Genomic DNA, 17,009 nt, shown 5'->3' on the forward strand with positions numbered 1-17,009 from the left:
TTTTAAAAGGTTTAAAATGTTTAAAAAAAAAAAGCTTGAAATTAAATGATATGTTTTGATCAACCCCAAATGATTTTTTTACTTCTATTTGTCAAAAATTTTGCACAAATTTCATTTTTGGGTTGACCCAAAATGAATTTTATTTCCTGATTTTTTCAGAATTCCAGCAAAATGAAAAATCAGTTATTCACACAGTTGTACTTAGGACACCTTTCCTACAAGCCCCTCTGAGCAGGCGACCAACTTTATATGAGATTTCATCTCATTGTTCCCTCAACTATCAGACCTGGGATTTTCAACGCAGCATAGGGGAGCTCAAATTCCATTGGGATTCAACAGCTGTTGGGTGCCCGACATCCTTAGGTTTCCCTGAAAATCTCAGTTTAAGACAAACTCATCTCCTGTCAGCTTTTTTAAGGCTGAGATTTTTAAAGCCACCCAATATATTAAATCAAAAATCCCAATAAAAGTATACCTAGACACCTTTAAAAACACCACCCTAAGTAGATAATAGTAATTCACTAAAGAGGAACCTTGTGCATCTAAGATCATAGAATCATAGTACTCATAGCATTCTAGGGTTGGAAGGGACCTTAGGAAATCATCTAGTCCAGTCACCTGCACTGAGGTAAGACCAAATAAACCCAGACCATCCCTGACAGGTGTTGTCCAACTTCTTCTTAAAAACATACACTGATGGGGATTCCACAGCCTCCTTAGGTAACCTGTTCCAGTGCTTAACTAAGATATAGTTTACAATTTGACTCTGAAAATATCATTTAAGCTGTCTATCCACCCCACGTTCATCACTGTCGCCTTGGAACATCTATTTCTTTAACAACGATTCCTGTGAGCTACACATTTGAGCATTTGAATGCCTTCCTCTCCCCTCATCCCTCCCCCCACTCCCACTTTGCACACGGTAGGGCTTTTTCTTGTCATTCATTAACAAATTAATATTGCTCTCCTGAACCAGGATTTAATTCCTGGCACTGCTGGCCAGATGTAAAGTGACAAGTAGAGTGAATGGTGACACCTTTCCTTATCCTAATGTATTAGGTGTCCTTCACTGACAATGCTCTTTAGAGAAGAGGAAAACTCTTCATCAAACCCTTTGTCACTGATCAGTCTGACTAGGAAAATTAGTAAGAGAGCAGTGATTGGAAGGGAGGGACAATGTCTGTGTAAGGAAATCCAGGCTGGCATTAGATTTCGTCTTTGTGTCCAAGGCCATTGGAAATAAGTTGCGACTGTCAGGGAAATCCAGTGGCTTTAAAGAATATGGTAGGAAGAGGGGAAATATATGAGCAAATCCCCATCTCAGAACCTCATAGCACATTTCACCTCCATTTTCTGCTTTCCCTACACGTTAGAAACTTCCATCAAATATAATATTTCCAAGAGATGAAAACAAGCAGGAAGGACACACTTTTTAAGATAGGGAAAAAAATGCAGGGCTTCTTACCATGAGAATGGCTATGCTGGGTCAGACCAATGCTCCATCTAGCACAGTATCCTGTCTTCCAGCGGTGGCCAGTGCCAGATGCTTCAAAGGGAATGAACAGAACAGGGTAATTATCAAGCGAACCATCCCCTATCCCAGCTTCTGGCGGTTGGAGGCTCTGCCTACATCATGAGGAAGTAAAAAGGATGCAAACCCACTTTTGTTCTCCTTCCCAAATTACTTTTGAAACACTGCTAGCAGAGAAGGGAGGGTCTAGTGATTAAGATACTGGTCTTGGATTCAAGAGATTTGGCTTTAGTTCTTGGTTCTGTGTTAGGCTTCCTATGTGCCGTTGCACAAGACATTTAGCTGTTCTGTTCTTCATCTGTAAGTAATATTTGCTTGTTCTGACTTGCTTATTTGGACTGTAAGTTCTTCAGTAATAACACTTAGCTTTTATATAGCATTTTTCGTCTCAAAGCACTTTACAAAGGAGGTCAGTATCACTATTCCCATTTGACAGATGAGAAAACTGAGGCACGGAAAGGGGAAGCAGCTTGCTCAATGTCACTCAGTAGGCTAATGGCAGCACCAGAAATAGAAGTCAAGTCTCCTGAGTCCCATTCCAGTATGCTAGCCACTAGGCCACACTACGGAGATTGTCTCTCACCACACGTATGTACAGTGCCTAGCACAATGGGAGCATAGACTAGGTTGGGGACTCACAGTACAACTATAGTATATATTAATAATAATAAATAATGATAATGAGTGTGCTTTATTTCCCAGGTGCAAGTGACTTAGCTGACCAGAAAGCAAATCCTTAGTGTTTAATGTCTGTGGAATGGACAGTATTTTGTATATATAGCACCCGTTCCCTGGTCAAAAATTACACAACCAGAGGAAAATACAACTGGAGCCAACAAAATGTTTCTGTCTAACTCTGGAGCTGACTGTTTTTTGCTGATACGCGTAACTACTGTAGCAAATGAACCCGACAATTGTTTGCACAAATGGAGATAAGCTGGCACCATCCGCATTCTGTATCAGAAGATGGTTTTGCTGTAAGCCATATACAGCGATTGAAATTGTACAAAGAAAAACAAAGAGAGGGAGCAAAACAGCCCTTTTTGGATGTTCCAAAACTCCTTGAGCTAGATCCTCTACTGGTTCAAATCCCTCTGCTGACTTCACTGGAGTTATGCTGGTTTACACCAACTAGGGAGCTATTCCTCTGTTTGAATATATTCATAGAGCAGGAGCAGGAGGCAGAGTCAGAAAGTTTATTTTTCTTCCCTAGATTGTGCAACAGCCTTTTCAACGTGATAGGAAAGGAAGATGGGCACAAACATCTTTCATGTAGAAAGCTCCAAATCATGAAACTAGACGTGCTCACTTTGCATACGGTCCATTTCGATCCTATCCATTTATTGTATAATATCTGCACAGCCTGTGGAACAGCAGGGGAAGAAATACAATCCAACTCATCAAAGACCCTTTCTCAGCTCAGTCCAGTGCTTGTTTCAGAGTAGTTATATTTCTCTTGAATCTCGATATGCACATTGTGTAATGTGGAGGTTTGATATTGAAAAAAGCGAAAAAGTACGATGTTCTCAAGCTTTGAGACACTGGATGTAATATAATACAGACAGCTGGGAGAAAAAATGGGGCTGGGGAAAATGGTGGATTTTTTTTTTAATTCCCCCTTTTTTTTAAATTCAATTACTCAAAATTTTGAAATTTAAAAATGTGAAATTTGGACAAAAATATTGACCAGCCCTAAAGTTAGTTAAAAAGTATGGGCGGGGAGAGGAGTGGGGAGGAAATTGTGAAAATTTCATTGAACTTCTTCCCATTTCCTTAATTTTCAAAATTAAATTTTGAAACTGACATGATATTTTAAAAATTCCAAACTCTTTGACGAGCCCTTGTAATATACATTTCTAAAAAATGTAAATAATGTCACATAACTACTGTGCCTCTGAGCCTGCTTCTGGTCACGTCACCTCTGAAAATCAGACTTCTCTGATGGCTAAAGGTGCTTAGCCTAAGAAACCTGAACTTGAAATCTTTGGCCTAGGTTTCATTTGCTATCCAGGATGCGAGGTCTACACAGGATGGTGGGCAGAGTAAAGGGTTTTGTTTATATTTTGTTGTAATGAACTTGAACTGAATTCTGCTTTAATTTATGCTAGTATAGATCTAAACAGCTCCGCTGACACCATAATACCTGAAAGCAACAACTGATTCACTGAATGCCAAATTGCTGTAAATTGTCCTGCTTAGCTGCTAACACTAACACACATTTTCTGATCAATTTAGAGCTTCATATAATTTATAGCAAAATTTTCAAATGACTCAATTGACGTATGCTCCTAAGTAGAGGTTAGTTCTTGAACAGTGTAGGGGTCACAGAATGCATTATGCGCATCCATGATGCTCTGTCCTGAGTCAAATCTGGCATGTTACAGGGTAGGATGCCTGTGAGGGTCAGGTGTCTGTTGACGCCACCTGGCCATCTTGTTTTAAGACTTTCAAGGGGTCTTGTCCATCCCGTTTTCATTGGATCAAAGCCAAATATGACTATCACAGGGAAGTTGGTAGGCATTTGGAGCAGATGTGTGTTGGGTAGTTGTTTGAGACAGCTGACCTGTTTAGTTAGCAAATTGATCTTTTTGTTCAACTTGAATTTGTTCCTGCATTCCTAAATTCCTAGGCAGAACTCGTTGGGAATTTTAAAGCAAAAAAAAAAAAAAAAAATATATATATATATATTTGGTCAGAAAATGCCAATTTGCTCAAACTGAACTTTTTAGTGGGGAAAGGTCTGTTTCAATGAATTTCTCGACTTGAAATTTTTTTGAAAAAAATGTATCAAAATTGTTCAAATGTTTTGTTTCAACATTTTTTAAACAACAAATTCTAGTTTGCCAATTCAAAATAACTTTTCAGTTAGAAATTTGAACTAATTATATGGGGGAATAAAGTTAAAATGTAAAAATGGTCAGAATTGAAATTAAACATTTTGAAACTATGGAAATGAAATGTTTTGATTGACCTGAACAAAAAAAAAAAATGAAATTTTGGTTTGTGAAAGTTTTTAGGATTTTGAAATTTTATCCAAGGTTGGGATGGGAAAGTATTTTGAAATTTGGAAAACCACTGCCATCCCCCAGCTCTTCTACTAAATCATTTAGGGACTGTTGAAAATTTTGTCCTATATCTCCATCCAAAATCTACCGTTCAGCTTGCCCATAGATCCCTAAAACAGGAGTAACCCACAGGCTTCAGTTGTTTAAACTTGGCCCATAGAATGGAATTTTCAAAGACACATGGTGAATATCAGTTGAGTGCATAACTCCTTTACAACCTATTGAAAATGCTAACCATGATCTACCTTAGTTTTATTACAGATAAACCTTGGTAGGAGCTGCATAAATAATATATATTAAAAGGAGGCCGAATTTGGTCCACATTGAGCATTTCATGATGTTTTCCATGCCCTTCTTTAAAAACGCAGTTTTCAGGTTTTGTTTCATGCAAGCAGAAGACACCCCCAAGGCCTTCTAGCCATTTTCTGTTAATAAAATAAGTTCTTCTACCCATAAGACAAACACCACTGTTCTCAATAAAGGAAACATTTGTTTCTTGTCTGGTTCTGTTAAACCCAGAGAAAGATTTCTGAGTGGGGATGATAATCAGCTTCCTCTAAAGGAAGCCATCTGCTCCAAAGCATTCTTGAAGGTCATTTTTTTCTTCCCCTCTGCCTAAATGCTCTATTCCTCGGCCTTTTTTGAAACAACCATTAGAAGAGAAAAGAAATCCCCTTGAAAAAAGAGGAGAAAAGCTAAGATCTGTCAAGCACTATCAGAAATAATTGGTCTTGACAACTGGGTTAAAAACACTGCGGCTCAGACACCTTAATCATCCCTCACAAGGTACAGCTGATAGAAAAAATACACATGCACACACCCACACAAAACCAAGGAACAGTTGTCAGCCTGCAGGAGCTTCTTAAATGCTAGGGCAAGAACTGGTCTGTTGAGGACAGACAAAAGAATAAAAGGGGGATGGAAGGACAAGTCTCCACCCCTCCCACTCAACTTTCCTCAGCATGAAATGATTAGCTCATGGCGCCTGAAGGTCAAGAACTATTTCAGCATGTCTTCATTAGCCACACTGGAATGGAATTTGGCATCCAAGTCTCTGTCCAATTGTCTCTGTTCTCTATGGAGGGGGGCCTGAGATATGAAGTTTAGATCCGGAGATGCAACTCTGTAGTCTCGACACTTAGTTTTGCTCTTCCAGCCTTGAACCATTCGTAAACTCCGATTACAAACTTCCCCGAAGCTTGAAAGAGGTCCATTCTGCTATTCTGGTTCATCATACCGGTCAGCCAGTGGTCTGCGTTCCAAACCAGGGCTTACAGAGGTAGCACAACCTGTGTTTAGTCAGTCAAGCAGCCAGTGCAGCATTCTGAGTAAAGGATCCCTGTTAGCAGAGTCATTACATCTGAATCCAGCTGATTCAAGACCACGAGGAACACTCATATGGGTATGAACCTAAACAATGAAATGCGGACTTGATCATTCCAGGGGAGTTGCACCTGGTGTTATACTCCCAGTCTGTTTCATAGGGAGTGATTCAAAATGAAAACATCAAATCTAGATTCCAACTTTTGGGAGGGAAGAGAGAGGTTGCAGCTGCAGTTCTGGTTCTTGGAGAGAAGTGCCCACAGAGGTGTGAAATTTGGATGTGGATCAGAATACATTGAAAGGTGATGTTTTGGTTTGGGGCCATGCTGTGTTTCATGTGCTTCTTCCTTACAAAACCCCCTGGGTTCGGTGCAATCTTTTCTTTACCTAATTCCTTAGAAAAGAGAAAACACTGATTCAAACATCCACACAAATCCAAGCCAACAATAATGACATAGCACACGGTTGCTCTGCCCAGCAGGAACCCAGAGAAAGAATTACGACTCAGAGCATCTGAGAATGGGAAGTAGGTGACTACCACCTTTGAAATGCTTATGCCTGGCCTGTGGTCAGTTACTCAGGAGGCGTTAGGGGCGGAGCCAAGTTTGTTCCCACCGTCCACCCACCTATGGAGATGGCTCTCCCCACCGATGGGACTTTTAATGGCTTGTGCAGTCAGCCAAAAGGCCCTCTTACTTACCCATATGGCCAGGCTGCCTAAATGATGAATGGAAAACATCCTTGTAATAAAACAATCTACGATGTATTATTATTATTATTGCAATACCTCGTAGAGACAGGTACAAATGATTTAATAAACCCTAACAGAGGCCTGCAACACCTGGAACAAAGTACTTCAAATTGGAGCGTATGAATCATTTATACCTGTCTCTGCACCATACAATGGCCCAACTTGTAATAACGTAGTAGGCCAAAAAGATATTTCTTTTAGCTGTATATTCATTATTCATCGGATGTATATAAACGTGCTCTCTGTGCTGACTGCTACTCCTTCCCTGAGGCTTGGAACATGGCGTGCAGGGTGTACCGATAACAGAAAGGCGTGACAATAACTGAGCTGGCTCATAAGATTAGGGACGGTTTAAAAAGGCTGTAGGAACTGAGTAGCAGAATGGTTCAATGGAGAGGGCCCCTGGTTAGGGACACAAGAGCAGCGGCCTAGTCCCAGCTCTGCCACATGACCTAGCAGAAGGTCATGCCCCCTTTATTTGCCCCACGTCACAGATGGGGGTAATTGTGCCTAGCCTACCTTTACATATAGTCCTTTTGGTTCTGTCATGAAGAATGCTATAGCAACGCCAGCTATTATTATTATGGCCAGATGGCAACGTCTCACCACACCTTCGTGTCTGGATGTGCAGATGCGTGAATCACAGAGGACTAAGGCTGTGTGTGTGTGTATGTTTCAAAAGGTTTAGATGATTGGGGTGGGGGAATAAGAAGTAATATCCTTCTCCTCTACCCAAGGATTTTTCTTGGGTCAGCACAACTGCTCAGGACGGGAAAGCTCAGCCTTTCTCCATGATACTTGTTAGTGGAGGCTGGTGGCACCTGAAAAGGGAGATGTGAGCATGACACAGCGTGACTAATCAGCAATATTCAATTGTGCTTCCGTGTGAGTGTTCACAATGTGTAAAGGAAAAGCAGTCTTTGCTGGAGCAGGGCTGGAGGGGAGGGGTGATGGGGTTTCGCACTCTCTGTCTTATCAGATCTGAGGTGTGTGAGATACAATCTTGTTTTTTCCTTCAGGAAACTTCGATCCCTTTGCTTGTGCTCCCTTTCCCCCACCCATTGGTCGGTTATTTCAGATACACTCCGTCTGCTTTCATCATGCTGAAATGAAAAGTAATCTGCCACAACAGCTGCATGGCCGTAACACACACAGCAAACAAAATAAACAACTTTCACTAGCACAATGAAAAGACCACGTGAGAATTATTTACTTTTACTCAACAAACATTTTCTGAGCACATTAAAAAAAAACCATCGAGCCCAGAACGATGGGAAACCCTGCGTTCTGCACACTCCACCATAGCCAGGGAAAGCGTCCCTTCCTTCCATCCAGAGGGGAGCTTCTCCCCACCCCCTCATTTCGATTTGTGCACTCATTGTAACCTGCAGTGCTGCGCTAAGAGAATAACCATCGGTGTGGGAGGTTTGACTTTTCCAAGAGGGCTGGAAGAATTGTTGTGGAACAGCTGTAAAGCCGCTCTCGCCTCCCTGAATTCTTACTACCAACTGCTGGGTCCAGTCAGAAGCCGACATGCTGATGTTTGGGGAGATGGGGGATAGTGGATCAGCGATTAGGATTCTTCTTTCAAACACACAGCAGAGAAACAGGGTGGTCCAGCGGAAATAACATGCTGGCTTAGAAATCAGGAGACTGGGTTTGATTGCTGACTTGCTCTGTGACCTCGGGCAAGCTGTTTTATTCCTCTGTGTATCTGCTTCCCTTTTCTCCCTTGGTTATTTAACAGGCTGTAAGCTCTTTGGGACAAGAACTGTCTCTTATTCTGTGTGTATGTGTAGGTGTGTGTGTGTGTGTGTGTACAGCACCTAGCACAATAGGCACCCAATTGGCTGGAAATTGTGGGCACTACTGTAATATAAACAGACAAACAAATAAATAGTGGGCTGCATGGGAAAGGCTTGTTTCTTTATCCTGAATTAGGAGACCAGCACTGTCCCCATTTTCACCCCCTGAAGCCATTTTCCTGGAAGAATTTTGTACATTTGTTCCACTTGGTCCATCACGTGTTTTGAAAGGAGTGTACCGTGTTGGCCCCAGCCAGGCCTACACCAGCCCATTGCTGTAATCCACTTAGGCTGGGCCTCCTCGGAGAGACAGGTTCTGATAGGATTTGGTTTGCAGATCAAGTGATGTCAGGCCAAGGGAACCTTGATGGGATGTGTCAGCTTTTGCTAGCATGGAGCTGTCCTTCAAACCCGCCCCTCTCACCTTGCTGCTGTGGGGTTGCTAGGATCCACTCGTTCCCAAGTGAAATCAAGGAGAGGCTCTGTCTGCTGACTCGGCGACGGAGGAGATTACTGACATTCATGTTATGTTATTAACTTATCCCATTGACCGGGAATGCCCTGGAGGTCTGGTCATGGATCTCGCGCTTGGTGAATAACCCGGGTTGGATCAGCTGTGCAGCATCTCATCTTCCAAATCAATAACCTTGTCTGAGGCTGTCTCTTTAATTCCCCAGTGACTGCTGGGAGGTGCCTGCACTGTTCCATGGGCTGGTGTCATCTCCAGCTGGGAAGCCCAGAGACAGTGTGGCAGGGAAGCCTTATGGAGTCCCGTTTCCCCAAGGGAGGCTAAGGGGCCAGCTTCTGCCCTGTGTTACATTAGAGTGAAATGGAGCAACTCCTCTGAAGCCAGCTCTGTTCTTTCATTCACTTCACTGGAGTTACTCCGATTTACACCAGTGTAGCTAAGAGCAGAGTCTAGCCCTCAGCTCCTAGGCAGACATTAGAGCTAAGAGAACATCACCACTACAAGGCTTGATCCAAGTGGCTGGGCTGGAATAAACACAGCCACTTGGATCCTGATCAGAATCTCTGCCTGAAACTCACACTGAACTTCAATCTGAAATCACATTTTTTGCAGAATAATTCCCCTTCGCCCTCACTGTTTTTTAATTTACATTGTAAAGGGAAATGGACACAATTTTTTTTCCTGCAAAGACCCGAGTTCAGTGTTTTTCCTGTAACAACCAAGTACATCATTCATGCCAGGGAAAGCAGTGCAGGGTATGAGTTCCTTACACCGTCTTCAGTGCTACCGATGTCAAGCTGCCGCAGAACCGGGAGACCCAGCTCTTGGCAGATAAGGGAAGGAGAAACGTATTTTTAAAATCTTCTGTTTAAGAATGTATTCATGTGCCTAACACTGAGTGCAAAAGAGTGCAATAAAATAAATACAAATATCACCAAGGAAAACAGACTGACAGAAAGTTAGACTCTGTATTTAATTCGATCAATCCACCCATCAAGAACATTAGTACCCAAGGGGACTATGGATACCTACACCCCAGATGTATGTGTTCCTCCATGACTCTCCCTGCCCTCCCAAAAGCATACGAACACATGTAGGCTGAGACAGTCAATAGGTTTGGGAATGTAGGCACTCTACACATCTGAAAATCAGGCTTAAGGCATCTAAATCTGGGCAGTCAAGCACTGAGGCACCGAAGGTTAGAAGCTACTTTTGAAAATGCAGCTTACAAGGGCCTTGGGCTTCAGTTTCTCCATCTGTTAAAATGGGGCTAGTGACACTGACTGACTTTGGTGAAGCACTTTAGACCTACAGATGAAAAGTGCCACGTTAGTGTCTTTGTCACCTCCCGACTGGATCACTGTAATGTGCTGTAACTGGAGGTGAATGTGAAAATACACAAAAATACAACTGCCCCCTCCTCCAGAGGTCAGACTGCCATGAGCTCATCAAGTTCTGCACTGATCCCTCCATTGGTTCCCGGTCAGATTCCACTGCTGCTTTTAAGAACTTGGTCCTAATGTACAGTTATTAATGGATCAAGTCCCAGCTACATTAGAGACCATGTCTCCATCTATGAGCCACCAAGACAATGTTGCTCACCTGGGACAATGCCGATCACAGAACTCAGAACAAAGTGCTGGAGAGCTGGGAAAAAGCACTCTCAGTTGAGGGGATCTGGCTGTGAGATGAACCTCTGGAGGAGGTGAGAAGAATCCAGAGTATGACTGCCTTTAGGAAATGCTTCATAAGCTTTCCCACCATGACCAGAACGACATTCACAACATCTATAACTCACTTTTTCCCTTCCCATGCTCAGAAAAAGAAACCTTGCACCAAGCAGAGTTTGCTATAACCCGAAAAGGGAGAAGAACGAGACTCCATGAAGTTCACTAAGGATTTTGCTATTGCTAATCTATTTTACACAGAAGGCACGAGATACTGCAATGATGTGCAGCAGTACAACCCCCTAAAACAGACAGAGAGAGAGAGATGTTAGTGTAGTTCAGCTCAGGCTCCATTCAGATCTCCCCAGAATTGGAGTCGGTATTTTTAGAACAGACAACGTATTGCGCTAAGGCCAATTCTTCTGACATCAAACCACTGCGAAGAAGATTGAGAGTCCTTGAAACCTTTTCTCCCTTCTACTCTTTTGCTTTTGGTATGGTGCTCAGCAGGCAAGACTCATTCACTGATGGAATCAAGATGCCTCCGTCACGCTGATGCTACAACACCTGAAATGATTATTCACATTTCTGTTCTGTTATTAACGTATCCCACTGACGAGGTATTCATTGGAGAACTCTGCGTAGAAAGTTCAATTTTGGTGAATAATCATGGTTGGACTCTCTGTGCAGCAGCTTGCCCTCCAAGCCAATGACCTTGTCTGACTCAAGCTTGCTAATTGTCCTATGACCACTGGAAGATGCCCTCACTATTTAGAGTGATGGCACCTCCTGAAAATTGAAGACAGCCACAGCACCAGGCTGCTCTGTTGCATCCCATTTCCTCTAGGGAGGTAGAATTCTATAGAAACTTCCAAATGGATCTTGGTTTCATCAGCAAATCTGACCCATTGTTTCCAATTCTGGTACTGGATAAGCAGAAGTGGGGTGTGGAGGGTTTGGGGGAATCAGTAAGCCAGATTTTGCTCTGTTAAATCTGGAGTAATTCCCTTATGTGAACTTCATTGAAGTCGATAACACGCTTGTTCACCCATTGCACTGAAATCAACGGAGTTACTCTGAACTTACACCAGTGTAATGGAGAGTAGAATCTGGCCTGATGGGAAAGATAGAAGCCCTTCTGAGTGCAGAACCTGGCCCACTGAAATCAACATGAGACTCCTGGAAACGCTTTTGCAGCTGAGCCCGTGGAATCAGAGAATGCAGGCAGGAATCAGTAATGAGCCTCTTGATTCTTTAACCACATTAGTGTCAGAGAAATTGTTTTTTGGGGGCTCCCACTCTCACAAGGCTGGCTAATCTCGTCCTCTCTCCCTGTGTGACACAATTTTACATCACAAGGGCATCTCCAGGGCAGCTGCGGAAGGGCCACCAGAGAAAAGAAGTATATTTGGCCTTTTTTGTGTGGTATTCTTTTTTTGTTTTTTCTCAAGGCCACTGTCAGATAGAAACTCCCTCCCCCAGCCCATTTTGACCTTCCTCCTTGGATGTAGGAGGGCAAACACTCAAGGACTGAGTAAACAATAGGGGCCAGAGCCTCAGATGGGGTTAACTGGCATAGCGCAAGTGAAGTCAATGGAGTTATGCTGAGTGCACCAACTGAGGATTTAATCTCTACTTCTTACATGGTGGTGCCATGAGCAGCACGAAACAGCCTACACAGCAAGCAGAGCCACAGGAGCTGTTATCTGACTAGTCTGGCTGCAGCTTGGCTGGAAAAGCCAAGGGAAAGCTTAACATTTTGCTGTGCGTGTTTTAATCCTGGTTTAATAAGGCCAAGAAAATAGGCTGCTGCCTTTGGGTTGAACATTGGGTCTGATTTAAAATTTGCTTCATCGCAGGAGTGTTATGAGGCTTAACTGTTTAGGCCCCAGTCCAAAATCCATTGACGTTAATGGAGGTCTTTCCACTGACTTCTCTGCATTTTGGATCAGATCCATAATGCCTGGAAAGTGCTTTGAGATCCTTGGATGCGAGGTGCCATAAAGGAGCAATGTGCTGTTATTAAGAAATGAAGCCATCAGAAAAGTATCCCTAACTATCAAATCCATGATAAGAGCCCTACAAAAGAAAGGACATTGAGAATCAAGCCTGAAATGCAGCAATTGTCCCCAAGTACAGCTGTGTTGTCTGGTACTAAAGATCACACAGTCTTTGAGGGTTTAAAAGGCATTACACCTCCATATGCCAGGAGTTGAATTTAATCCATTTTCTTTAGGCACAACTTTGGATCATGACTTAGACCTGAGTTAAACTTTCCTAAGGAAACCCTTTTTTAGACCAGAAATTTGGGTCAGGCTGATAAACTTTGGGGTAGTTTCCAGTGAATCTGAGCTGAGTTTTGAGTAAGTCTAGAACCAATTCACAAGTCTGGCCGGAAAACAGGTGGAACACAGTGGTATTCTGAGAAATGTCAAGAAGAAACTATTTTGATTATTACTATTATATTACAGTAGCACCACAACTGAAATCGTTTTATGGCCCCATTGTGCCAGGGGCTGTAAAAACACATGGTGACGTCCAGCTCCTGCCCTGAAACATTTAAAAACTAAGTGGAGAAAAGAGAGTGGTAAAGGGACTTGCTCAAGAAGACTCAGAAACTTAGTGATAGGTTTTCCATATCCTTGTCTAGTGGTCTGCCCACTGGATGACACTGTCTCAACTGCCTTCAAATCAAATCCATTTACCTTTGAAAACACATGTGTGCAATGGAAACGTTGCCAGTCTGAGAGGTTCCCATATAATTTCCCACTTTATAAACTGGCAGGCATATTCCCCGAATCCTTAAGCATCATTGATCTTCATGTAAAAACTGCTCTCAATATAACACAAACTCTGGGTTTTTTAATTCACTATTGATGTCAGGTCCCAGGGAAAAATAAATTAATGTAAAGGGACACTACAGGACAGCTTTGTGCCTATTGCTGTTATAGGGAACCCCTAGAGACAGTACAATTGAAAGAGGAAAAAAAAATTCAGTTTGTTTCCTTTGAACAAAGTCAGTTTCACCATGTTGTTGCTAGTCTATGCTTCTTCTCTCAGTAGAAAGCCGAGCATTCGATAGCCATGGTTACTGGGATCCCCTCATGTCTCCAGGGAGTGACGTTCTAACTCAGGGGAGACTGACGTTCCGCTACCACCGCTGTGTCGCAACTGTTCTTGACAGGAAGGCCACCGCTCTCCAGGGCGGTCAGGTCAGTTTCACCAACATGAAAACAGAAAGAAAGAAAGACAGAAAGAGCCAGCAGTGGAACTGGGTGGGACTCGAATTGAGGCAAGGTGAGCACCCGAACCAGGCCATATTTCCCTTGGCATCTGAAAATGTTAAGTCTATATCAGAAAAACGAACTGAAAGCAAAAACCCGTGGGCTTAAATCTTCTCCTCCATTTCCACCTGTCCAATGTGGATGCAAGACTCCACCAGAGAAGAGGGGGATGGTTTAGCACTCCTTTTGCCCAGGGGTAGGCAGCGGCAAAAGTTGCAAGGCATGTGCATGCGTGTGGGTGGGGTTTTTTTTATCTTGTGCAGGAGGGGGCTCAAATCTTACACCTGTGATCCTCAACAGCATCCCTGCAGCATTGCAAAGCAGTGATCTAATGAGGATCCTGAGCGTGAGGGTTACCATGTCTGTGTCTGCTTTTAATATTTAGAATGTAATCTCCTAAAAACCATAAATGCTAAATACTTTGGCATGCCCTTGACAGGTATAATTGTCTGTAGTCCTGTAAAAATTAATAGCCATCTGGCAGAAAGCAGTGAAAGCGTGTGAGGGAAAGGAAGATGGGCACAAATATAACAGCAGCACGGCCTTCCAGGTGCAATCAGGCCTGCTGACGGGGAGGGCAAAGGGGGCAATTGCCTAGGGGCCCAGTGATTTTAAGGTGGGGCCAGCGATTTTAAAAGGGGACCGGGCCATGGGTGGTGGGGTGAAAGCTTCCCCTTGGGGAGGCTAGCTCTCTGGACTCCCTCCTCTTTCGTCCATGGCTCCTGCCCATAGTCCACCCCCATTCCGCCCCAGGCCCTGCCCCATCCCACTCAGCCAGCTTGCCGCCGGGTCTTTCCCCAGCCCCCCAGCCCACCTCCCCGCTTGACTCCTCTCCTCTCTTCCACACCCCCCTTTCCCTGCTTGGCCTCCCCACAGACACATCCCTCCCCGATCAGCACCCTCAGCTGTCGCTCACCACCTGTGGGAAGGGGGAGTGTGGAAGAGAAGAGGGGGACCAAGTGGGGAGGAGGTGGGGCCTGGGGAAGAATGTGGGCGGGGCCACGGGAGAAAGAGGCGCAGTGGGACTGTTCTGTCCTGGAGCCTGGAATTCCTGATGGCGGGGCTGGGTGCAATCTAGCTGGTGCTGTCAGATTGCCTGGGAAGCGAGCTGCACTGACTTTAATTCCACTCTTGTCATTATTTGCAAACATTTTCAAAGCCATGGGAGAAGCAGCTTTCATTTCTAATCTTACGGTAAATACAAACCCTATTTGAATTTATAACAGTCAAGGATGTACAAATGTCTCTGCTTAGTTTTAACTGACAGTTGTATAAAAGAAAACAGGCAAAAGCTAGCCTGGTGGAGATCACACCCATGGGTTACGCAATAAATGTCTTTGGGTCCTTATGAAAATATGATGTCATTGTAATAATATACCATATACTGTTCTGTATTTGCAAGGAATGGCTTGCCTCCATCTTAGCCTCTCTTGCTTTCTCAGCTGTTTTTGTACTTGTGAAAAGTGACAGATTAAAGTGTAAGTATTGACAGTTCTGGAAACTAAACTTCTCTGTTTATCCACAGAATAAGTGTGCTAGGGGCAGGGGCAGTGCAAGCTTCTCCACTTTGCATCTCTGCGCCTCAGTCTTAACCCAGAAGGGCCACCTCTTGGGCTGAGAGTCTTCATGACACATTCAGTTGTTGGCCTCTCGGCGGACTAATGCCAGCTGTGGTGCTGTTTTTGTGACAGGGATCACTTCTCCAGCAGAACCTAGAATGAGACCATCTCTTTGCACAGTGGCCACCATCATTCAACATCTGTTGGAGGAGCACACGATGCAACTCCATGAAGAAATCCTTATCTTTGCAGCAATTCTGACTTGCTGGATGTAAATGGAACCTGAAGTAGAAAAGATGAAATGCCATGAGAAATACTGCTTCCATCCTAGACAGAGGCAAGAAAGTCTCAGAAAAACCGATGCCCATGAGACTTCCAGCACCACCTTTAGACTCAAGAGATGTGGATAAATTTAGAAAGCCTTCAAGTAACCATTCAAACTTCTGGTTATTTCTGAGGGCTCTGTTCTCCTTTCACCAGTTTTGTAACACTGAACTCTACTAACGTCAATGCAATTACACCTGGACAGATGCAGCAGGATCTGAGTCTCTAAACCTTGTGACAGGCCAGAACTCAAATCTTGGATCCAGACATGCTAAAACTTTGTGGAAGTTTGGCTCTGGATCCAGTCGTGAACATTGCACCTTGGGCTTGTCGCTGCTGTGGGCGTTCATTCACCCACCAGAACTTTTGAGTTCATCCATCCCCAGTGCCAGTATGCTGAGTTTGGCCACAGAGTTGTTAGGACACCTTTTAGGGAAAGCAGCATCTTCAAACTCGCATGGAATCTACCCACAGCATGGCTATTTGCTTCATTCTAAGGAGATCATAAAAGAAGCAAAATGAAGGTGGTGTCTGGTGTGATCCTTCCATACCCAGGGTAGCCACCTGAAAATGCCAAGGTCAGGGCAGGCTGCAAAAGGAGAGCAGATTCTCCCAGCACTGGTGGGTGACACTGAAGTCAGACTTCCCAACCAGCCACAAACTGCTTCTGATTCCCCACACCGATTATCAAGAAGCCAATATACAAACACACAGCCACCTTTACTGCATTTCAGTCTTCGGTTCCCAATCAGCCACTAGGTCCAGTAAAGAGATCAGTTATTTAAAACTCCATGCTCTTTACCCAAAAGGTTTCTCCTGACCCCAAAGGGTCAGCCACAGCACCAGATCAATATAAGTTTAGATCTTACCCAAAATACCATGCTGCCAGCCAATCCTTTAGTAACTAAAACTAAAGGCTTATTATAAAAAGAAAGAAACAAACTATAAGAGAAATGTTAAAGGATTAAAGCAATCAGATACACACAAATGATTTGAAAGTCCATGTACATCAGGTTTTTAGAAGAATTGGGGAGTTTGCAGGCTTGTATAGTCCCTCTGGTATCCAGGTACTAGATGGGTCTCAGTCCTTTGTTTCACAGCTTCAGTAGATGAGTTGATCCAGAGGTAGGTGATGACGGAAAGACAGACAAAAGACTGGTGACTGAAGACAAAATGGATCCTGGGCAGCTGCCTTTTATGTCCTTTGGTCTATGCCAGGCTGCTTGTGGAA

General features: G+C 43.6%; 1 long non-coding RNA gene across 1 annotated transcript in view; it reads right to left on the reverse strand.

The window, feature by feature from the left end:
* Nucleotides 1-14,943: 14,943 nt before the first annotated feature.
* LOC137152908 (uncharacterized) overlaps nt 14,944-17,009 on the reverse strand; it is a 154,988-nt gene continuing 152,922 nt past the window's right edge. The window contains exon 3 of the long non-coding RNA XR_010919654.1: nt 14,944-15,736. This is a non-coding gene — a long non-coding RNA (uncharacterized lncRNA). The remainder of the gene's footprint in view (nt 15,737-17,009) is intronic.

The sequence above is a fragment of the Emydura macquarii genome, unplaced genomic scaffold (assembly GCF_026122565.2).
Source record: "Emydura macquarii macquarii isolate MOO-44397 ecotype Brisbane River unplaced genomic scaffold, CSIRO-AGI_Emac_v2 contig_1230, whole genome shotgun sequence".
Lineage (NCBI taxonomy): Eukaryota > Metazoa > Chordata > Testudines > Chelidae > Emydura > Emydura macquarii.